The following is a 25,548-nucleotide window of genomic DNA, read 5'->3' as shown; positions in this document are numbered from 1 at the left end:
ATTCTCTGAAAATTTAGTAATGCATTTCTGCAGTATTTAAAAACATATTTGGAGATCCATATTTTTAAACTTTTACTGTAATAAAGTTCCTCTGCAATATATTGCTTAGTTGGGGCTCGACACCATTGATAGAAGAGATAAAGTGGAATTTGAAGGAATATAAATATTAATAGGAAAGTAGGGAATGATGTAAATTTCTAAATAATTGATAGAATCAAATGGCTAGTTCAAGCTGGCCTGCATACCAAACTCTAATTTGTGAAATCTAATCTTAAATTTATTTCAAGAGTAAAGCCTTACATGTGTTTACTCCTCTACCCTGGGGTCTAGACAATATGGAGAAAAAAATTATATATATTTTTAAGGTTTTTATTTAGTTAAGTAATCTCTACACCCAACATGGGGCTTGAACTCATGACCCGAGATCGACAGTTAAGACTCTCGAGAGTAAGACTCTTCCAACTGAACCAGCAAGGAGCCTCAAAAGTTTTATAATCTTAGCAAAAATAGATGTAAACTGGGTAAAGTTAATAAGTTATTCTAAAGAATATAACTGCAAAATAAAAACTGTTAGTGAGATTATTTTAGGATTAAATTTACTTTGCATTAATCCATATATGAATAATTAAATCATAGATCAAAGACACTAAATTGGAAGCCCAGAAACAAATCTTATTTACTTAGTATTCTTGGCTAAATAATGAAAATGTGAGTAGAAATACTATTTTAGATTTTGAAGACATAACAATGAAAAGAAAATAATTTTCATTGTAGTTTTCCATTACATTATCTATAAAAAAAAAAAAAAAAAAAAAAAACTACACAGGAATTATACATTTAGAATATAGACCCTAAATCTGAGGAACTTTATTTCTTGGTAATTTCATCTAAGTCTATTTCAGTGAAGCAATCATATAGGAAAACTTGGAGTTTTGCAGGCATCTCAAAATCAATCCGTATCTTCCTAAAGTCAAGAAAATGATATGACCAAGAGGAAACCCATTCTGACCAAATAAGCATTTTGAATCTTTAATTTGTTAGTATCTATGTCTTTGTGTTAATTTATATGTTAACAACGCATGTTCCCAAGTTTTCAAGAACTTCAGAATGCTGAAATAATCCACTTTTTTCCTCTTGCAATCTTCTCTCCCCCTATGCTGACTTTCAGATTTTGAAATTCAGTCCTTTCTTCTGAGCATCTGGCATAAATCTCCATCAGACTCAAAGAGGAGGGGCAAATTCTGTGGTTTGCATGAGAACAGCCTGACAGTTGCCAGTTTAATCCCTTGACAATGCAAAAATGTCTTCAAGGAGGGAATCCCACTTAACATGCAAACAGTCAAGCTTGATAGAGTTGGTTTCTTTCCATGTTAGTGATATTAATTAGAATGAAACAGAAGAGCATCCATTTTTTAATTTTTTTCTGAAAAATAGTTAAAATCATAGAAAAGGAATTTTATGCCAGCATCTAGATAACTCAGATTTACATAGTAAACTTGAAACGACATTGTATATTTATAAAATGTGAATTATTAAGCATACTGATAACTTTGAACATATTATAATACAATAGTTTGGTAAAAACTTTGAGGAATCCTTAAACTTAAGACCCTGAATACAGGATAGATATTGGAAAAAAGAGAGGTGCTATGGGTGGGGTGGACAAGGGATGATTTTCATGCTTTTACATACGTGCTTTTATTTTTTTCCTGACACATCCCTTAGCTTTAACCAGATAATCCTCACCACCATGGCTGTGATCTGGCCCAATCTTGTAATTCTGGGCAGAACTCCATTTACTGGAAACCTTCTATGCCTGCTCCCCCCAAAGTTATAGCTGTTTGTCCTTTCATGAGTTATTCCCTAAATCCAGTCTTCTTCAGTTATGCATTCCAGCAATTCACAAGCCTTGGAGCCAGAAAGAGTCACAACTAATCGGAGACTTCCAGAGAGAAAGTCAAATGCTGTCTCCCACGTATTGTCCTGGCATCTACTTCAAAACCATGGCAGAATTATTTTGCTCCCCACTGCGGTCAGCACCCCTGGGTGCATTGTTCATAATCCAAATTAGAGTTGAGCCGGTTCTGAAATCACTCTTTGTGTCCTGGTTGAGAACAAACTGGTTCTCATTCCAAAAGAATGGACCACTTCTAGTTCCCTTTCTGTGTTTCTATCTACTAGAGGGAGAGAGAGCTGTTAGTATGTCTCGGTTTAAGCCATGACGTCTGAGAGAATCTTGGGGCAGATAGAATCTCATTACAATCACTACCAAGTACAACTCTTTATTTACAAGTCTCATTCTTATTTTACATCCTCCCCAGCCTGCCTCGGAGCAATAATAGCTAACGCACAAATTATTTACCATCATTGGGCACTCTTTGAAGTGCTTTACACATTTATTCCTTGCGTGAGGCACTCTGGACACCTTCTCAGATTTCCCTGATGGCCTGTCCCACGGAGGCCTCCCTGCACTGGCTCTCTTCCCCATTTTCGGACTGTGAGGGACCTCTCTGCAGGGTTTCTCAAGGAAACACCAAGGGCTGAATGACAATCTGGAAATCCAGGAGAGCCAACTCCATGTTAAAGTGAACTTTGAACTTTGACCAATAGCAAAGAACCGAAAAGCAGTCACCACGATAACTTCTCCCTCCCTTCTCTGTGGCTCTTCCCTGTGCGACCTTTCTAGGTAATTTACACATACAGAATAAACATACCTGCCCAGAGACCCAGTTCTTCTCTAGGAGGTTTGCTGTGAAATAGCGCCCAGATCAACAAATGTCACATCTTGTTACCTTCTTTGTTACTGCAGTTAACTTTTTCTCTGACTCTTAATTGCCCTGGGTTGTAACCACCAAAATAAAGGGCTAACCTCTTAAATCTTTCCTCCTGCTATGCTTTCTAGAGGACCTGAACTAAGGTTCTTATTTAGTTTCTATAAAAATCCTTTAAAGCAGGTATGGTGGTTTTGCCTATTGTACAGATAAGAAAACTGACACAGGGACGCCTGGATGGCTCAATGGTTAAGCATCTGCCTTCGGCTCAGGTCGTGATCCTAGAGTCCTGGGATCAAGTCCTGCATGGGGCTTCCCCTCAGGGAGCCTGCTTCTCTGCCTGCCTCATCAATAAATAAATAAAATCTTAAAAAAAAAATGAAACTGTGATTAAGTCACTTATTCAAATTAATGCAGCTAGTAAATAGCAGGCCAGGATATAAACACAGGCCTCTTTGGTCCAGAAGTGCATGCTCTTAAATCACGGCTGTGTGATGTCTGGATCAAGAGGCCAGTTTGGAGCCAAATCTCCTCTGGAGTCAGCTTCATCTCTATAAGCACAAGGAATGATTAGAAAGATTAAAAAAAAATACTGGAAATAGTTGTCTTGGGTACTGGACAATACCACAGAAAGTGTGAAAATAGGCAATGCCACGATATCAGTTAGGTCTGCTATCTAATTGGAATATCACTGCCGAGGGGTATCTGCTAACTAGCTAGCTAGCTAACTATATATATTTGCAGGGTAGAGTTTTGTTTTGTTTTGTTATAGCACCATCAGTGCCAGAATATTCTAGAAATACCAGAAAATCATTTGAATAAACAAACTCTGGATTACTAAATTCTTTTGAGTAAACCTCTGAAAAATATCCCTTCCTTTTTATATTTCTTATGTATTAACTTATGGCAAAATATATCTTTATTAGTTTTAAATAATAAATCTATCCATAATTTAGGATGAGGTATTTATTAATGATTGATTCTTCCGAATTTTGACTGTATGTCATTTTATTTTTTTACAAGATATATTTATTTATTTTAAAGAGAGAGAGAAAGAATGTGACTAAGGGAGGGGCAGAGGGAGAGGAAGAGAGAGAGAATCTCAAACAGACTCCCTGTTGAGTGTAGAGACTTACTCAGGGCTTGATCAATACCCTGAGATCATGACCTGAGCCGAAACCAAGAGTCCGATGTTCAAATGATGGAGCCACTCAGGTGCCCCTTATTATTATTATTTTTTTAAGAGACAGAGAAAGGGGATGTCGAGGAAAGGCAGAGGTAGAAGGAAATAAAGAATCTTAAGCAGACTGCATACCCAGTGTAAGTCTGACATGGGGCTTTATCTCATGACCCTGATATCACCACCTGAGCCGAGGTCAAGAGTCGATCACTTAACCAACTGAGCCACCCGGGTGCCCCTTGACTGTATGTCATTTTACAGTAGAACTTCCCTTTTCAAAATCAAACTTAATAAATTCTCAAATTAATGTAGCAGTGCAGACTCTTATCACTCAAACTTAAAAAGCAGTTGTAATAAAATTATAAAACCAGGAAATACATAGCCTGGCTAGGGAAAATATAAAATTAATATTTGTTTATTGGGGATGAGAACTTAAATTGTTAACATAAAAAAGTTGGGAAATCTAAACACTTGTTCTTAGTAATATTTTCATGTGTATATACAATAATAAATCTGATAACCTACTAAATGCAGAATGGACTACGGTCTGCCTCAAGCACATACAAACCATTCCACTCATTCCAAAAGATCAGTTATAATTCTTTCAGGAAATTGTGGAGGAACCTCCAAATCCAGGTGAATTTTTGGGGAGTTTAAATTCCAAACTTCATGTTCTTCAGACTCATAATCTAACTATTATTTTTAAATCCCCATTCTTTCTATTTCCCACATACAAATCATTAGATTTTACCAATCCTCCCTTTACAGCATTTTCTCAGCTTTAACATTTCCTTTCATTTTCAGAGCTTTAGTACACTCTATTTGCAGACTGTAATCCAACCAATATGGCCCTAGGCATAGTAGATACTGTACTGCATCCCACAGCTTTAGGGAGAAATATTTCCCTAAATGACTTTGTGAATTGCATTTCCTCCCCCAAATTTGTGAGGCATTCCATATTCCATCACAATCACAATCCTCCGTTTGATCAAAAATATATCTTCATATACAGCTGGCTACAAATTCTCAAATCATTTTCATGTGTTCCCTTTCCATTTAGAACCTCCAACACTATTCTGTCGATTTTCACAATCTGTCACTCAATTCTTCAATCTGTAGGCAGAATGGCATCATTGTTACATTTTTTGTATATTTCTCTTTTTGGTATTATGTTGGGTTTTCTTTCGTTATATCTGAATTTTTTTTAAGATTTTATTTATTTGAGAGAGAGTAAGGGAAAGAGCATGAACAAGGCAGAAAGGGAAAAGCAGGGAGACCAATATGGGGCTTAATCCCAGGACCCTGGGATCATGACCTGAACTAAAAGCAAATGCTTAACCAACTGAGCCACCCAGTGCCCCAATATATTTGATTTTTTAATCCAATCAAATCTCAAGCATAATTAATAGGGTTCTCCAAGGAAACATATATACATTCACACATATGTCTATATATATAAGTGTATATATTAACACACACACATACATCCTAATTATATCCTATGCATCTATATATGTATGCATGTATCATACACACACATACATGCACACAATATTTATTTATTTATTTATTTATTTATTTATTTATTTATTTATTTATTTATTATAAGGAATTGGCTTACATGATCATGGAGGCTTGTGAACTCAAAAACTGCACTATAGACCAACAGGCTGGAAACCCAGGATAGCTAATGGTGCAAATGAAATCCAAAGGCAATCTGACAGTATTCTGGAAAATTATCCAGAGGAATTTCAGAGAAGCTGTGGTCTTTTTATTCTATTCAGGCTTTCAACTGATAGACCAGGATCACCCCCATTATGGAGAGTAATCCACTTATTCAAAGTTTACCAATTTAAATGCTAATCTCATCCAAAAACACCTTCCAAGTTCATACATAAAAATAAGTCTCATAATGCTATTTTATTCCCCTCCCCCCATAACAGTAGCCAGTACTCATACTCTGTTTAGCAGTGGATAGTTTATAACTTAGGTGACAAGGTCATAGTATGTTTTGCAGATGTCTGAGAAATAGATTAGGCTGGAAAAGATAATTTTGCATAATAAAAATGTAATAGGTTAATAAAAATTGATTTTTATGATCTTTATTTTTGTATGTTATATCCTTAGAAATCACGGAATTCACAAATAATGCATGTTACAAAAGTGATTTTCAGTTTCTAAGCTGTCTATCACACTTTTAGATAACTCTTTAGTAACTTGCAATGTAGGGTAGACATGAAACTCAGACTGGAGTCAAACTACTTGAGATTTAAATCCTGGTTCTATCCCTGAGAAGCTGTGTCACTTTGGGCAAGGCACTTCATCTCTCTGTTCCTCGATTTACTCACATATACAATATTGATTAAATCTTCTTTATGAGCTGTGTTACAGACTAAATGTTTGTACTCCCTCAAATTCATTTGTTGAAACCTTAACCTGTGAAGTATGATGGTGGAAGTGAGACCTTTGAGAGATAATTAGGATTAGGTTGGGTCATGAGCATGGCACCCTCATGATGAGATTATAGCCCTCATTTTTAAAAAGAGGATGAGACAGATCTCTTTTTCACTGTTTCATACAAGGAAACTGGAGAGAAGGCTCTCACCAGAATCTGACCAAGCTGGCACCCTGTTCTTAGATTTCCCAGCCTCCAGAGCTGTGAGAAATAAATGTTATTTAAGCTACGCCGCATATGGTATTTTTGTTATTACAGCCCAAGCTAACAAAGACAGGTCATTAGGAAAATTAAACGAGTTACTATTTGTAAAGTCCTTAGAATAATTTCGCTGCTACTGACTACTTTATGAGTTTGCTAAATAATAAACAAACAGAGAAACAAAATATTTGTCTTGCGTTAGGCAGGGGTCTTTTCACTGCTGTGAATTGACTTTGGAGAAGTGCAAAATCAGTGTGACTATTTTAGCTAATTAAATCCTCAAATTCACTTAAATAAACATTTTATATAAGTCAAAATAATGAGCTTGAAAGTGTTTGCATGAGATATTTGCTCTAATGGTCAGATCTGTGTGAGCAGGACAATGCTAGCTTGCCCTGTTGAAGAAATGAAGTTGTCAGTGTCATTGCGACACACCAGTGTGCATAACTAACTGCACGCAGATGAGCGGACAGTTTAATCTCTTCGACAAGTAAAAAGTCAGCAAGTTTAGTGACGTGGGGCTGGTGGGATGTTTGGCATTGTACACACACATGAACTTATTAGCCACTATTTCCTTTTTCAGTTTTTAACCAGTGTTATGTCATTGTATATAAGCCCAGAGCAATGAAAATATTCCTGGGGGAGGGGTGGCAGAGAGGTTGGGTAATGCCTTTTTGTGCTGTATTCGATACAGTATTGAATTATAATATCCGCTCTCCTTGTATGCTATTTTTATACTGTAAGGAGGGTAATAAATCTGGCCATGGTCAAATATTAATACCTATAATTACGTGAGGCTGCCTGAAGAACCTCGAGATGTTTCAAACATTTGAAGATTTTGGGATCCCTGGGTGGCACAGCGGTTTGGCGCCTGCCTTTGGCCCAGGGCGCGATCCTGGAGACCCGGGATCGAATCCCACGTCGGGCTCCCGGTGCATGGAGCCTGCTTCTCTCTCTGCCTGTGTCTCCGCCTCTCTCTCTCTCTCTGTGTGACTATCATAAATAAATAAAAAAAACTTTAAAAAAAAAAACATTTGAAGATTTTTTTTCTGGATTTCTAATATCAAATTCACCTTCTAAATAGAGCAGCTCCTACAGATCAATCCTCTCTACTGCTCCAGGTCAGAAGACAAGAGCGCACGCGTCCGTCTCCTTAGGCTTCCGTGGGTTAGCACAAGTTGACTAACCAAGGATTTATATGGCTTCTGCCCTGCGGTTGCTGCATTCAGCCTCTGCTTGATCAGCAATAGATGCTGATGTCTGTTCCTAATTGCTGACTGGCTCTCCAGCTCTTGTACTATGAGAGGTTGGGTCACAATGACCCAGAAGAGTAAAACCCTGAGTGAGGTAGCTCCGCATTTCCACACAAGGCTATCCTCTCATGTTCAGGTCAGACTGGGGGTCTGACTCCGTAGTAGGTAGAGCACTTAGGGGCATCTCAATGCACAGAAATATGGGGAAAGATCATGGGAGTATGGTGTTGGATTTGAAGAACTTGATTATTTTTTAACTGTAGTGGGAAAAAAATGTAACGAAGCTACCATCCCATGCCCATCCAATTGAATATAAGAGGCCGCTGTAACCCCAACATGTTCCTCCCTAGACAAACTTCACAAAGGCACAGGAACGTGAGGACGCTCCAAGCAGCAGCAGCAAACAGCAATGATTCTCTCTTTCCTTATTAGTGAGAGAAATTTTCAAGACATATTTCATATTGATTTATAAGAGGTCCTTAAAAATATATATATATAAATTTGTATATTTGATATTATTCTTTTCACTTATACGCTGAAAATGTAGGCTTACAGAATTGCTATCTTGTTTTGGGAACGTGTAGATGTTAAATGAATCCTTATCTTAATTTATGTTTAATTCGTGGTTAAAGAGGCCTCCTCTACCCCAAGATTACAGATTATTCACCAAAGATTTTTGCACATACTTACACAATCTCTCATTTTACATATAAATTAATAACTGATTTTGTATAAATAGTGAATAAATGTCCATATTTATTTTTAACACCGTTTGTTGAATGATTCAATTTCTCCTCACTAATTTTATTTATTTATTTTTTTCACAGTTCTTTCTAGTTTATTGTTTGGTAGAAAGACAGGCTCTTGAACACTGTATAAACATCTCAAGTGCTTCTTCTGGATTATGGAAAGTCAAGGCCAGTTTTTTTTTTAATTTTTTATTTATTTACTTATGATAGACACAGAGAGAGAGAGAGGCAGAGACACAGGCAGAGGGAGAAGCAGGCTCCACGCACCGGGAGCCCGACGTGGGATTCGATCCCGGGTCTCCAGGATCGCGCCCCGGGCCCAAGGCAGGCGCCGAACCGCCGCGCCTCCCGGGGATCCCAAGGCCAGTTTTCTTTGAGACGCGGGCCCTGCAGCCTGACAGTAAGGAGACCGCTGTGGCCCCTAACATTCCGGAGGGCGCCTCCACGAGGGCACGCTAGGACGTTTCAAGCCTCAAGCATCGAGAGATCCATGTTTCCTTCCAGCGCCTCGCGGTGGTAAGAAGCGGGGGAAGCGAGGTGTGTGGGTGTTGGACGAGTCCGAGGCGGTTCCCACTGCCTCTGAGATCCGGCCTTCGTTCTCTCTCGAGACTCGGGGGTCGGGCCCCGCCTGTCTCCGGGCCGCGCCCTCCGTCCACCTGCGGTCTTCCCGGGACCTGGGCGCCCCCTGCACGCCCCCTGCACTGCAGCGCCCCCCAGCGCCTCATCGGGCTGCTTGAAAGGGCTTCCGGTGACACAAACAGCTTTGATTTAGTCACTGCCGATCTTTAGCCCTTAGACAAGTATTTTTTAAGACAAAAAAATGGAGGGGGGCACAGGCTATTCTAAGGAATTCGACGCGGAAATAAGCACCTTTTATGACAGGGCTGTTGCGCCCTCCGAGCTCGCGGCGTAACTGAGACGGCGCGGGCGGCACCTGCTCCCGGGGCCCGGCGCGCTCGGGGGCGTCCGGCCAAAGCGCCGCGTTGGGAACGGCACGTGCGGCGGGAGCGCGGCCGCTCCTCGGCCCTAGGCTGCCCGCGTGGAAGTGGGCGCCGGAGACACGGAGACGGCCCCGCGGGGGCGTCGGCCTCGGCGGCGGGGCGTGGGGAGACGTGGCCCCACGGGGGGCGTCGCGGGGGCTCCGGGCCCGCCCCCTCCTCCCGGGCACGCGGGGCGGGCCTTCCCGGGCCTTCCTTCCCGGCCTCGAGGACGTCCCCAGAGCGCGGCCGCCCGCAGCCGAGGGGCCGTGAGCCCGCCCGCAGCCGCGTCCCCGGGAGGTGCCGTGCGCCGGCCGCGAGGTGCGCGAGTCCGCCCCGCCCCGCCCCGCCCCGCCCGCCCCAGACCCCAGACCCCAGACCCCAGACCTGGTCCCGGCCACCCGCGCCGAGCACGTTTGCTCGGAGTCAGACCACGCCTCACACCTTTGTCATTTCTATTGCTCTGTTCCCCGTGTTTATTCCCACAGATGTCCTTCCAGTATTTCTTTTTTGATTTAGAGTATTTTTTAAGATCATATTTTTAGGTGCTCTCTACACCCAATGTGGGACTTGAACTTACAAGCCCGACGTCAGGAGCTGCGAGTTCCACCAACGGAGCTAGTCAGGGGCCCGGAATAATTGTTTTCTTTAAAAGACTCTAAGAATTTGATAGTGATGGACTGCACAGCACTAGTAGATTAATTTAGGGAGAATTGACAGATTCGCTATTTTCCCGTCCAGAAGGAAAAAAAAATATCTATCTTTCCACCTTGATGGTCTTCTGCAAAAGGTTTCAGAGTTTTAATTATGTTTTCTATATTGTTCTACCATGTTTTGTGTTAAGATATTCCTAATTTTCCTTTTACCTCTTCATAATATTTCGATTTTATAGATAGGAAAGCTACGGACCAAATTTGTTTCTAAAAGTTTGTAAGTGAACTTATCGATTAAAAATTATCTGTGGCACCTGGGTGACTCGATCTGCTAAGTGACTGACCCAGTTTGGTTTCAGCTCAGGTCATGATCCCAGAATTGTGAGACCGATCTCTGGACCAGGGAACGCACTCAGAGGGGAGTCTACTTCATCGTCTCTCCCTCTGCCACTCCCCCTGCTTTTGTGTGCGCGCCGTCTCTCTAAAATAAATAGATAAAGAAATCTTTTAAAAAATCTTCATAGCTTTTTAAAATAGTGGTACATTTTATTTCCTCTGTACGTAATGCCTGGGGAATGTGTGCAAAAAGGGTTCTCAGACTCATTGCTGTGTTTCCAAATTTGCCCAGCACTAACAGGTCCACAGATTTGTATGCGACTGAATCATATGGTTGTTTAAATTCATTTTTCCCAGATGAGTCTGTAATTCACATTGATATGAGTCCCCTTTGTAAAGCTTGTTAAAAGCATAATCCATGTCATAGAATTTAAGAGCTAGATGAAACTATAAGACATCATGAAACCCAATCCTTTAAATGTTTCCCATACCTCAAATATATTGAACTCTTTGAAAATACTGAATACTTTTCTTAGTTTTTTTAATGAACTATAATCATCACTACTCCATTGTTTCAATTACTGGGTTTTGGTAATTGCGTTGCTTCACATACTCATGGCCCAGGACCAACTCAAGTGGTGGCTCTCATTTCACCTAAAATAAAAAACTGTTATCAGAAAAAAATATATTGGTGTCTGCAAGGCAATCAATCTCCTTAACAGTACATTGGAGTCATTGGCTCCCTGAAGGTTGGGCAGAAAACTATTTATCATTGTCAAAAAAGTGATTATTTGGACAAGTCTAGGTAACAGAGTGACCATCTATGATTCAGCAATCTTCCTCTACCAAATTTTTCAGTAGCAAAAATCATAAATCTTTCTTCTTTAATAACACATGGATCGTTATTTTCTACTTCTGCCAAACTATGAATGAGACAGTCTCTATCATCTATAGTTAAGAAACAAGTTAGATACTAAAGATGAGATCTAATCCCTGTGCAGCTGATCGGGAATTAGGGAAAAAAGGCTCATGTTTTTTGTACAGATTCGTTAAGGGGTATAATAATCAAGTAAATTAAAAAATAAACATATGGTATGTCGTGACATCAGCTGAAGAAGCCTAAACATTTTTTGCACAAATTCCTACCAACCGAAGAGTATTTTCCCCTGTTGACCGTTTGAATGACAAGAGTCTCTTAAAACAATTTTCTCTTATTCTTACTATTGCCTATGCTTTCAGAATAGCTCTACCTTAAGAATTATTCAACTGGCAATAAAAATCGTGTGTCATTAAAGTTAATAAGTGTTTAATATTGTTAATGTAGTATGTGAAGCTAATGGCAGCCCATCTACTCTGTCACCAAACCACTCAGTTTCTCTTAATAACATGTGTTGGATTTCCAATCACATAGATGATTTCCTTTTAGCCAAAATGATGAATAAAATCTGCCTATACTAGGCTTTCCATTATCTGGCAACTGCCTTTTTCTGGCACAATACTGGCCTTAGGTGTGGCAGTTGTGTCACAAGACGAATGCTGTAGGGACTACATCACCACGTCGTCTACCAGGCTTTATGGAAAGGGACAAAATAGGCTCATGCACGTGAGGCTCAAGCAGCAAGAGTTCCTTGCTCTGATACTCTGTGCACAAAGCAATAGTGTAATAATTTGTCTTTTAATACAGCTTGCCTAAAGGGAAAGAGTATGCTTAGAGAATGAATATAAACATCTAGTCTTCCTATAATTGTACCACCTACTGTAAATTAATAAATTCATATATATTGGTTTTTATACATAGTCTTTTGTGAACATTTTCAAAGTTGGAAACCTTAAAGGATCATTTCTAGAACACTTGATTTTTTTTTAATTTTTATTTATTTATGATAGTCACAGAGAGAGAGAGAGAGAGAGAGAGAGAGGCAGAGACATAGGCAGAGGGAGAAGCAGGCTCCATGCACCGGGAGCCTGACGTGGGATTCGATCCCGGGTCTCCAGGATCGCGCCCTGGGCCAAAGGCAGGCGCTAAACCGCTGTGCCACCCAGGGATCCCCATTTCTAGAACACTTGAAAAGATCACTTTTGGGGCATGGCCAGGTTATGAGCCAACTCTGGATTTATTTCTATTTTTGAAAATAATTCCATTGATACTTAATCTCTCCATACACTGAGGAACTGTATTAAAGAAATACCTCTTTAACACAAAGAATTTATTTTTCATGCATGTCTTGCCTACTAATCTATGAAGCTTGGAGGTCAGAAGTAGCATCTTATTTTCTTTTACATTCACAGCATCTAGTGCAGTGCCTGGTACATGTTAGGCAAATATTTAATAGTTTATGAAAGGAAAGGAACAGTGCTATGAACTGAATATTTGTGTCCTCTGAAAATTTATATTTGAAATCTAATCCACCATATGATGATTTTTGGAGGTGGGGCCTTGGGAAGTGATGAGATCATGAGAGCAAAGCGTTTATTAATGGGATAGTGCCCTTATAATAGAGACCCCAGAGAGATCTCTAACCGTTTCTGCCATGTTAGATTACATTGAAAAGACAGCTGTCTAGATAGCAAACACTAAATCTGTCAGCAGCTTGATCCTATAATTTCTAGCCTCCAGAACTGTGAGAAATAAATCTTTGGGTTTATAATCTACCTGGTCTATGGTATTTTGTTATGGCAACCCAAACGGACTAAGATAAACAGTTACTCAAACGGTGGAATTATAGGTAAAAGAAGCCCTTTTCCATTGAACAAGATTATAATATCCTTAGTATTCAACAATTGCTTTCTTGGTTTTCTGTGTAGCACGTTTTTCAATGTGGCAGGTTGCATTGTATAACAGCCGTTCTGGTGGCAGTTTGCATTAAGTGGCTGATAAATGCAACTTGTTGAACTACATAGCAGATCTATGTGACAGGTTGTGTCATTAGTCCTATTGTGAGAAGGGATGAGGTGGTTTAGATTTGTAAAATACCTGACCTCTTGCTCCTTTAAATGTGTGATAGAGACAGGCACCATGTTAACTTGCTCAGCTCTCTCAGTGGATGTCTGAAAGCCTTTTTTTTTTTTTAATTGAATAGCAGATTTAACACAGATTTTGTTTAAACCGCCTGACATTAAATAGTATGTTTAAAACAGAATATTTAACATACAAATGATTTTGATAACTTGAGCTGCAAACACAATTTTCTCCAAAATCTTGGGGATTTTTCATCTGTATTGCAGCAACTGAAGAGTTTCCAAGACAAGGAAAGGTACTTGGGAGGGGATTTTTTAAATCAAAACACCGTCTCCCCCACCCCAACTCCAAGTAGGCTATGGAGAGCAAACTGTGACTTTTTTTTTTTTTTTTAATTTATGATAGTCACACACAGAGAGAGAGAGAGAGAGAGAGAGAGGTAGAGACACAGGCAGAGGGAGAAGCAGGCTCCATGCACCGGGAGCCCGACGTGGGATTCGATCCTGGGTCTCCAGGATCGCGCCCTGGGCCAAAGGCAGGCGCCAAACCGCTGCGCCACCCAGGGATCCCAAACTGTGACTTTTTAAGGTTAACTTACAGGTTATTGAATTTTTCTTAATGTTTACTTCCATTGAGTATCTTAACAAATAATTTCTTAATAAGATGGAAGCAAACACAAAAGCCTATGCAAGACAGGAAACTGGGCAGAGGACTAGGAATCATTCTTCAAAGGCATAAAGTTACAGAAACCAATTGCTAAGAGGTTCCCTCCATTGAATGAAACAATGAACAACAGAGTGCTCAGCAGTAGAGCTAAATTTACAAACCTAGGGCTGAAAACATGGAGGTTCAAATCTAAGGGAAAAAGAAGAGAGGAACAAAGGAAGAAGTTGTGAGAAATACAAGTATTCAGAGCAAATTAGCCAAACTAAAGTTAAAACTCAGTAAATCAGGTAAGAATTATGAGCCCCAGCCACTTGATGCTCAACTCTGAGCTACTATACGATGATTCTTACCTTCAGAAAAGATAAGAGTAAGGGGCCAGAATTGGGCCATATAAAACCAGCAAGGAACAAACACTAATCAGTAAAATAGTAAAAGGAATTACAAGATGAGCTCAAAGAAGGAATACAAGTATGTGTGGATTTAAAATCAGTAACTAGAGACAAGAAGAAGACCCCTAACTATAACTGCGTCGGATTAGCACCAAAGGAGCCTGCCAAGGCAAAGAATTGCTCTTTACATCCTGTTTCACAAGTTTATCTTTTTGCCATGGGTGAACTTATTACCCCTGAAGTTCTTAGAGAAATGGTAAACAGTGGAATTCTTTTAACATAGGCAGATTCTGATTTTGATGAAATTGTTTTGAGTTTTTGTTGTTGTTGTTGTTTTTTAATATAATCACCAAGTCACTATGGAAAGACATTCCTACCCCCTCCCTTCTAGTGAAGCTATCATGTAGACACAATCCAAAAAAAGATGAATGACTCTTATTAGATAAATGACAATTTGCCAGCAATTTATTAAATAAGAACTGTGCACTTACACCTTATAACATAAATTTTACTCATGGTTATCTTTGTGCTTCACTGTAAATTTCTTTATATTTTCCTCTCTATTATATTCCTGAATTCGATTTATCCAGTATGTTCAAAATTTCATATTAAAGACAAATGAGTTGATGCTGGGCATATCTCATAAAACATATTTGGAGAACAAGTTTTGATGGATAAGAAACCTTTTTGGTCAAACTTGCAGTTGGTTTTCAAAGGTCATTTTTTTCAACTCAAATTCAATTAGTCTTATAAAATGGGAGTTCATCATGTCCATCCAATTCCCAACAAACATATCCTGATCCAGTAGCATATAGAGCTGGGATGGGTATGCCAAATAGCAAATTTACCTTTAGTTTCTTCCTGCCCATTCCACTTGATGAAGTCCAATCAATCAAAGAGGAATTTGGTCTTCTAGAGAAAATTTCAGTGACTTCTAAAGTAAAAGATTATTGCTTCTGAAAAATTTGGTTGGGAGAATAGTCAGTGTTTTTTTTTTGTTGTTGTTGTTCCTGAAGATAGATCGTGTATGTCCTCTTCATTAGTTTTTCTAATCATAAACAGATGAAAACTCGTTGTAGAAATTGTAATTAAAAAATCCCCAGATTTAGAATGAACCGATATTTTTTAAAGTTACTTTTAAAATGGCTTTTAATGATTTTCCTCATATAATAATAGCTTTTATATATGGTACTCAGGTGTTCTCAGGAATACTGCAAAATCTCTTAGGTATTGTTTTCTAACATTTTGAGATAAAAACATTTAAATAAGAAAAAAAGATATAATAAAGCTAATAAAAGTTTTTTTTCTTAAAAAAAAACCTATTGGTAAAATCTGACTAATGTTAGTATTTTATAATAAGTCCAGCATCCCATGCTATTTATTGATATTTCCCTCTATAAAGATCTGAAAGAAGTTGTAATTATAAAAAACACAAAAAATATCAAGATATTTTTGATAGGAAAATGCAGAGAACTTGCTTTTCTAGTCAGTCAAGCTAGTTAAGAAAGTAAAAGGAACATTTCTCGTTCACAGTTCCACGAACCGTTTTACGTAGGCTACAAAGCGGACAGTGCAGTGCCCTTGTGTTGCTCCTGCCCTCCTGCCCTGTCCTGCTGAAACCAAATGTGGCTTGAGAAAATGTCTCAAACAGTGATCTTACTGAGCCCGTCTTAGTGCAGTTAGATGATTGAGAAGCACAACATGCTCTGCAGATGTGGAGACCGTGTAATTCTGAGCTTCCTCCAGGAAAGAATGAGCTTTGATAGGCTGGAACTAAAGCATCTCTAAAGGTGTAAAATCACCGTGAATTTCCTATTACCATGGACAACTATTTCAGATATTCACAGCTAACTTAAGCAGGGTGGCTAACAGCTGTTCATAATAATGCCTTCAAGTACGTGTACTTTCTAACAAGAGTGGGGGGTACATTCTTCATTTTTCCTTTTTTAAAGAAATTATAACCATGTTATTTTTGCTTACCTTCTGATTTACTCCTTTGTTTGATTTGATGAGATTTGCCTTTTATAAAAGGCATCTAGAAGTACTACATTCTTGTTTTATAGAAGTTTGAATTTTGCCTCAGAAATATATTTTTATTTAGAAATTAAACACAAATCTTTATCAGTTGCAAAGTTTGAGAAGTAAGCTTCCAATTTTGCCTAATTCTAAGGACAATAATTTTAACTATATAGATAACTGCCCAGAGATGCAACCCATAAAAATTCAAGTAGTTGCCCATTTTAGTTTAGCTTTAATAGAACATTAGTTCAGGGGTACCTGGATGGCTCAGTGGTTTAGTGGCTCACCTTCAGCTCAGGTCGTGATCCTGGGGTCCTGGGATCAAGTCCCACATTGGGCTCCCATAGGGAGCCTGCTTCTTCTTTTTCCTATGTCTCTGCCTCTCTCTCTGTGTCTCTCATGAATAAATACAAATCTTAAAAAAAATAGAATATTAGTTCAAAGACAAAATTTAATACAATGGAAATGGAATGTCTTTCATATACCCTGATAGAAAGGCTATTTTTTGATCAAATACATAACAGTTTGCATATCTACCTGGAAGTTCTCTATGTCTTTTGACCTAGAGGGATTGTAATAAGCATTCTAAATTCTAACATCAATTCAGATCTGTGAAATTGGCTTCGATCTGAGAAATCTCAATGCCATAGATAATGAAAGTCTAGTATATAATAGGTTTATACATATCACTCAGTAAGTATCAATAGAAGATGATGATGGGGATGGGGATGGGGAAGGATGTGTGTGAAATATGGAGGCTAGTTATAGCTTTAACATGAATTTCTGGAAACAGAAATAACATGGCACTAGTAATATATCCCCCTCAAACACATTAATTTTTCCAAAGTAAAATGAATTGCCTTGGTTTCAGGGGACAATTTGTATCCATGGCTATTGCATTGGGAGAGTACTCATAGACTTAAATAGATGACTGGATCTACTTGTGTACCCTGCAAATCATTTTATAATCAGCACTTCAATTAATCACCCTTTACATCCAATTCAGGAAAACTTATGAGAATTGAGGCACTGTACGTACTTTATACTTGGGTGCCTTTTATTGTCTTGCTTTGGGAACTCAGATCGATAAAGTTCAAAATATTATTCCATTTGCTTTGATAATCATATTTCAACATCACAATCAAGGAATATTACATTTTATATTATAAACCTAATTACAAACCCAAGATGTAACAAAATGTAAAATGCAAACCTAGATTCACTATACATACATTTCTAATTCATTTTCAAAAGCTTGTTTTTGTTTTGTTTCTTAAAGGGATATAGTCAATGAAAGGAAGATTGCTTTTAAAATATTTTAACCATGATGGTTGACAGAAAAGATAGGATACTGAGAAACATGTGATACTTTAATTTCGAAAATCATTAATGTTAAAACACCTGGGTGGCATGGTCAATTAAGCCTCTGACTCTTGGTTTCAACTCAGGTCACGATCTCAGGAGTGAGATGGAACCCCACATTGGAGTGCGTTGAAGGGTAGAGCCACTTGAGATTCTCTCTCTCTTTCCCTCTGTCCCTGAACTCGTGCTTTCTCTATATATAATATAAATAAACCTTTACAAAAGTCAGTAATGTTGTTTTCATATTGAAATGCATATTTTGCAGAAAAATATTAATGTACATCAGTGTTATTAAAACTCATTTACTTCTTCAAAAATAATTTACTATTTCTCTTACAGAAAAGTTAGCTTTGTGGTATCTAAATTTTAATCCACCTCAATATTAAACTTCAGAGATGAAATTCAACTATACTTTCTAGAGTTACATATATTTCTTTTTTTTAAGATTTTATTTATTTATTCATGAGAGACACAAAGAGAGAGAGAGAGGCAGAGACACAAGCAGAAGGAGAAACAGGATCCATGTGCGAAGCCTGTCATGCGACTCGATCCCGGATCTCCAGGATCATGCCCTGGGCTGAAGGCGGTGCTAAACCACTGGGCCACCCAGGCTGCCGTAGAGTTACATATATTTCTAAAGTGGACTAATGATTGATATATTTTGTCATTTTGTTATGAAAATGTTCTCATGGTTAAAATCATGTACAAAGTTATTAAACTACTTAAAACTAAGTAAAATGATGTTTATTTTTTTCAATAAATTCAAATACTATAAAGGGAGGGATCACCTTCCCATATAAATAGTACTTATGATGGACTTGGCACTAATCTAGGTTTTCTGTATATATGTATATATACATTAATTAATTCTCACCATATTCTTATGTGAGAATAATATAATGTTATGGACATAATATTACTTTTCTCTGGAATACTGTATAGCTCAGATATGAAAAATCTTTTAGATTTCCTAAATTCCCAAATGCCATTGCTATTAGCAAGTTATAAATGATAGAATTTAAATAAAAATGATATTTTCTGGGCTTTCTTTTACTGTTTTAAGTAATTTTTACCTGGTTTCATAATAATATAAAATCATATATTATCAAATTTGCAAACTACCATAGTTCAAAAACTTGGAGTTACTTGCTAGTAAAGAGATATAACAAAGAGGCTATTCTATTTTCATTGTGAAAATTGTCTATAAGGAGGAAATCTTAACCAAAAAGAGAACAAAATGGTGGGGAAGGAAAAGGAGTTTTTTGTACCTTCTCTTTAAAATCTGTTGTTATTGTGATCATTATGTTTTCACTATGCTCAGTGGACATTGTCACAGGGGAGGAAAAAGGCTTAATAGCATGAAAAGAAAATTTCAAAATTTATGTTTTTATGAGACTATCCATTTAGATCAGACTAGAGATTGGCATATGAACTAGTTCACACCAAATGAGTCATTTGAGATGACAACAGTTATTTGTTGAAATCGTTGTTTTGAAAATCAGTGCTGCCTTCACAATCCATTAAAAAAAAAAAAAGACTAGAGACACCTAGGTGGCTCAGTGTTGAGTGTCTGCCTTTGGCTCAGGTTGTGATCCTGGGGTCCAGGGATCAAGTCCCACATCGGATTCCCTGCTGGGAGCCTGCTTCTCCCTCTGTCTGTGTCTCTGTTTCTCTCTGCCTCTCAGGAATAAATAAATAACATCTTTAAAAAAAAGAAAGAGGAGCTAATTTATTAGTCTTATTTTCATCCCCAAAACAAATGCTTCTAAAAAAGGAAGGGGCCATAACGTTGATTCCATTTGTAAATTAGTCTACTTGAGAAGTGTAGATACATAGGACAAGATAGCAGTGATGAAGATAAGGCAGTGGAATCCAAAACTCTATGCCTCTCTCAATCTTATCTTCAATAAACTTGTATGAATTATTCTCATTTTTCAGGAATCCTGACAATCTTAATCTCATTTCCCCATCATCCAAAATGGCTACCTAGCCAAAAAAGGCCCTATCCTGGCTCCAGTGAGTCTAGCGAAGAAATGGCAAATGTTGTCAGAAAGCTTAAACGATTCTTATTTTGGTAATCATTGATAAATCTAAAAAGTTAATCACTCCAGTGAAATGAAAATAAAATTCCACAAGGTTATACCTATATATATAAATTGATAAAACAGGTTGGCCAATGGAGACAATTAAAAAGCAAACAAAAGTGAAGATCATCTACAAAAACATGGTTGTTACTTATCTGGCAAATGAACTGACCAATAAAAAAATAATTGATTAATTCAAGATGAACCATAATGTTGTAAGAAGACCAGGCTTTTGAGTCTGACAAAGGTGTGGTTCACAGCCTAGACTCTAAACTTATCTTTTTAAATATTTTTTGAGATTTTATTTTTTAAAGTATTATCTATACCCACAATACAGGCTTGAACCCACAACCCCAAAATTAAGAGTTGTGTGCTTCACTGACTAAGCCAGCCACGTATCCCTTGACATCTTTTTTTTCTTATCATATTTTTAATCCCTTTAAGTAACATAATCCTGTGTCATAATCCTCATAAATAAATAAATAAATGACATATCCTTTTTAAGACTATTGTAATAATTAAATAATATAGAGATTATAAAAAGCTTCATACCAGGGGGACAATGTGTAGAGAATTTTGCCATATTTGTACATGTGTTATGGGTTGAATTGTGTTTCCCTCAAAATTCGTATGCTGGAGCTCTAATTCCTAGTACCTTAGAACATGACTGCATTTGAAAATCGGGCCTTTAAATAGGAAATTAAGTAAAAATGAAGCTTTTAGGGTGGACCCTAATCTCATCTGACTTGTGCCATTGAAAGAAAAAATCAGAGCACTCAAAAGAGACACCAGGGATGCTTGCACACAGAGGAGAGACCATATGAGGACACAGCAAGATGGCAACCATCTGCAGGATTCAGGAGAGCCCACCCTGTTGACATCACAGTATTGGACTTCCAACATGCAGAACTATGAAAAAATAAATTTGTGTTGTCTAGTATTTTATTGTGGCAGCCCTGGCAAACTTTATGCATAAATACTTTATGCATATGAAGAAATAACAAATTATCCCAATGTAGGCAATATGTATTATTTCATGTAATCCTCAAATAGTGATAATGGATTAAGTGCTATTTTAATATTCATTTTACAATGAGGAAACTGAGTCACAGAAGTTTTTAATGACCTAAGGTCACAGTTAGCCCAAAATTAGAGCCTATGCTCATGACCACTGTGCTACAAAAAGAAACAGCAGATTTTTTTTTAATGAGTAAACATTCAGTTTTATGGGCATGTCGTACAAATTGTACATTCTTATTCATTAAAGAGCATGAAACTCCACAAACCTTTGTTAAAAATGAAGGAAAAGTCATATAGACTTTAAACCTAATTTGGGCATACATGAGTGCATGTTATCAGATCTATTTATATGAGAACTTTTTAATGCTCATTTTCATGAGGAATGTAGATGACACACAGTTTTAGAACACTAAGAGTTGTTTTTAGTGTAGCCCACACTATAATTTTAGAACCCCTTAGTCCTATCTGTTCCATGTACCCACTGATTAATTCCATGAGCACAAACACAAAGCAGATATAACTCAAGGAAATAAAAGCTGACTACCTTGTCTGACCATAGTTGAAATGCTCATACTTTCAACTTAAAAAATTGTATTTCATTTTGCTGAAGTAATTTGGTGGAAGGATTTAAATAGGTCAAATATCTGAATTATATATTATCTTAACAGAAACTTGGCTTGATAATTTAAATTACTGTTAATCAAATATTGATATGGAGAGGCCTAAGAGATATAAAATAAGAATTTGATACAGTGTTGAACATCAGTTACTTATATATAAATGTATCTGAAAAGATTAAAATAGCATGGTTAGTAATGAAAAAACATGTTATCAGGTGCCAGTCACGTCCCTAGATTTCAAGGATAGCATTTTTCATAAATGAGAAAAATACCTAGTAAAATAGTTTAATACCATTACTTTCTGTTGAAATGTTTTTTTGTTTTCGATGGAGCAAAAGAAAACTTTACCTGATGCTTCTCTAAACATAATCATAGGGGATCCCTGGGTGGCTCAGCAGTTTAGCACCTGCCTTTGGCCCAGGGCGTGATCCTGGAGTCCCGGGATCGAGTCCCACGTCAGGCTCCCAGTGCGTGGAGCCTGCTTCTCCCTCTGCCTGTGTCTCTGCCTCTCTCTCTCTCTCTCTCTGTCTATGATAAATAAATAAATAAATCTTTAAAAAAACATAATCATAAATTCTAATATTTAATTCTGCTAAAGCAGTATTTTTATTAAGTTACTTATTCAGTCTTACCCATTACATGTCTTAAAATCTAGAAGGATTGTACTTTAAATATTTCCTCCAGTTGTAAGAGCAGTACATAACAATTGGAAAATTTTAATGAAACAAATACTAGCACTTGTATTCCCTTCACCTTTAAGGATCAGTACTATTCAGATATTGATTTGATATAGTTCATTTTAGTTTGGTATTTGTATATATGTATTTGTGCCCTGAAATTTTGATTCATGTATTCATTTATTATTTAGTTTAACAAATGGGTATTGCACAACCACTCTGTACCAGAGCAACAGATTATAGGAGTGACAACTGTGTATTCTAAGGTGGAGAAATCCACGGATGGATAAAAATACCAGGAATTGGATTTGGACATGTTGAGTTTGAGGTGTGCATTAAACCCTCAAATGGAAAAGTTGAGCATGGAGTTGGATATTGTATGGTCCAGAAGAAATGTCTGGTCTGGATATGGACCATCTGGGAGTAGAAGTTATTTAAACCCAGAAGGCCATATAAGGCAGCAAAGATGTAGAGCATGGGTAGAGAAAAGAAGAGGCCAAGGACTGAGCACTGAAGCACTTCAATATTAAAAGGGTGAGAAGGGGACATCTAGGTGGATCAGAGGTTGAGCATCTGCCTTTCGCTCAGGTCATGATCCTGAGGTCTGAGATTGAATCTCACATCGGGCTTCCTGTGGGGAGCCTGCTTCTCCCTCTGCCTCTCTCTCTCTCTCTCTCTTTCTCTCTGTGTGTGTGTCTCTCATGGATAAATAAATAAAATCTTTAAAAAAAAATATGGGAGAGCTGTGATGCCCAGGAGCAAGAAAGGGAATGGAAGTGCTTTCCTCAGACAGATGAGAGGTTGAGCTCTAGAAGTGGGCAGGAGGTCAAAGAATAGTAGGTAAGATAGGTAGTGATTAACCATGGTCTGAAATGATGCCTTTTGACGACTGAGTGAATGAACTAGAAATAGGATAGAGTAGACTTGAAAAGTCAAGGATAATTTCATGAATTTATAGTGAGAACAATCAGGATGGTGTGTTCCCTGCTCATGTTCAGCTGATGTGATGCTGATTTGGAGTTAGATGGCATTGGCTAGGCCATGGCATGGCCAAGAAAGCAAAATAAAGATTTTCATGAAATTTTTTTTCTCATTTAATATTAACTGATGAGTTTCTTTCCTGTGTTATCAAATATCCTTTAAACATTATTTCAATGCTTATATGTAATCATATATTGAAATATTTCCCTATTTTTAAAATTGTTTTTACTTATTATATATAATATTTCAATAATTATAGATTTAAGAGTCAAAACTTAGAACCAATTGTAAGAAGAAAGGTGTCTGAAGGAACAAAGATATTGCAAAGGGATTCCAAAGGAATAAACTGTTTTAGTAAAGATCCATTGGTATGTAACAATTCACTTCCAAAGTTCAGTGACATCAAAAACAAGAGCTCTTCATTTGTTCCCATTTATACAATTTAAGTATTACATGGTGGGAATAGATTGTTTTTCCTTCAAAATGTATCAGCTAAAGCAACTTGACTGGAAAAAATACTTTCAGAGTGGAGTCACTCACATGACTGTTGCTGGTGGCTGGCCCCAGGAGCAGACTGGGGATATTTGAAAGATTATAACATATCTTAGAAAGCAATATCTCTTTTTTTAAGATTTTATTTATTTATTCATGAGAGACATAGAGAGAGAGGCAGAGACATAAGAAGAGGGAGGAGAAGCAGGCTCCATGCAAGGAGCCCAATATGGGACTCGATCCTGGAACTCCGGGATCACACCCTGAGCCAAATGCAGATGCTCAACCGCTGAGCCACCCAGGCATCCTAGAAATCAATTTAATTGATGGATATGAATTTAGATTAGATTAGAAGAGTTTTCATTTATTCTATTATTTTCAAAAATCGATATAAAACCAATTCTACTTAAGAAAATAATTTCTGCCTCAAATTTTTGTAATAGTTTCCCTATCTCTTGGAGGTATACAATGTTGCTCTTTGTATGGCCTATCAAATAAATTCTTTTCATTCTCTATAATTATTAAAATATGTAAAAATATGCTTGTGCCTCTGATATAATTTTGGACACATATGCTTTACAGTGATGTTGATGGCTAAATAATTCACCATTGTAATTTGTTTTCTATTTTATACAGTACTTTTTAGCCCAGATCTGCTATGCTTTGTTCTTTTTCTGTTTATTTTTGTTGAGTTTTGGGGGTTTTTTGTTTTGTTTTGTTCTTTGGGTTTTTTGTTGTTGTTTTTTAGATTTCTTTCTTTTTAAAGATTTTTTATTTATTTATTCATGAGAGACACAGAAAGAGAGGTAAAGACATAGGAGAGGGAGAAGCAGGCTCCCTGTGGGGAACCCCATGTGGGACTTGATCCCTGGATCCTGAGATCAGGACCTGAGCTGAAAGCAGATGCTCAGCCGCTGAGCCACCAGGCATCCCATCATTTCTTTTATAGAAATACAGTGTTTTCATTCACATTAATCATCTGTTACTATACAATCAATTGTACTTGGCAAAACAAAATATGAATAATCCATTCATTGTCAAGCTATACAAATAACTTAAAAGACTATTCTATTGTTTTATTATTATTATGACATAAACTGGGCATTAACTTCTTATATCTAGAATCCTTCTGTTCCCCAATCCTAAATTTATATTGTTTCTGGGTGTTAAAGTCATATATCTGAATTTTTTTTCTCCTCCAATATTTAAAAATACTTTAAAAATATTTTTCAAATGTATTTAGGCCTAAAAAACACAGTTACCATTTTATTCACAGGATGCTTCTTCCTATACTCACAGCATCTCGAGTTTGAGTACAGTAAATCTCTTGTGATAAAGTTTATCTTAAATATTCATGCTTTTTATGACTTCATCAATTGTACTAATCGTTTCATGTTTAACAGCATTGCAGTCTAAGGGTATTTACTGTATTCACATATCTCTTCTTTTGACTATAATTTTGCAAAACTGATCTCAGGATTTATTTTTACATTGCTATTTTAATTTTATTGAAAAGTATTATTCAGTTCAGTTAATATTTTAGCACAGCAACCATTAATTAATAATATTTTCTAGAGTTATTATTGATAAGTTAAACATTTCAATGACATTCTGTATGTAATATCACAAAAGTCACAACTACTTGACTTTCATCATTTGCATACTAAGGAAATGACTCAACAATATTTCTATGGAACAAAAAGT

The 25,548-nt window shown here is 37.3% G+C and overlaps 1 long non-coding RNA gene across 4 annotated transcripts; it reads right to left on the bottom strand.

Moving 5' to 3' along the window:
• Window positions 1-1,042: 1,042 nt before the first annotated feature.
• On the bottom strand, window positions 1,043-25,238 carry LOC144301712 (uncharacterized). Of its 4 annotated transcripts, none has more exons than XR_013368441.1 (5): window positions 25,138-25,232; window positions 22,043-22,216; window positions 16,896-17,023; window positions 15,438-15,637; window positions 1,043-1,423 (listed from the first exon to the last, which is right to left on the bottom strand). It is a non-coding gene; the product is annotated as an uncharacterized LOC144301712 (long non-coding RNA). The 4 variants fall into 4 exon arrangements; XR_013368442.1 differs by lacking the exon at window positions 1,043-1,423 and adding an exon at window positions 11,083-11,229; XR_013368443.1 differs by lacking the exons at window positions 1,043-1,423; window positions 22,043-22,216 and having other exon boundaries at window positions 15,492-15,637; window positions 25,107-25,238.
• Between the last annotated feature and the right edge of the window lie 310 nt (window positions 25,239-25,548).

The sequence above is a fragment of the Canis aureus genome, chromosome 30, assembly GCF_053574225.1.
Source record: "Canis aureus isolate CA01 chromosome 30, VMU_Caureus_v.1.0, whole genome shotgun sequence".
In the NCBI taxonomy this organism is placed as follows: domain Eukaryota; kingdom Metazoa; phylum Chordata; class Mammalia; order Carnivora; family Canidae; genus Canis; species Canis aureus.
Note: the sequence above shows the minus strand (reverse complement) of the source record. Positions and strands in the feature narration are given on the sequence as shown.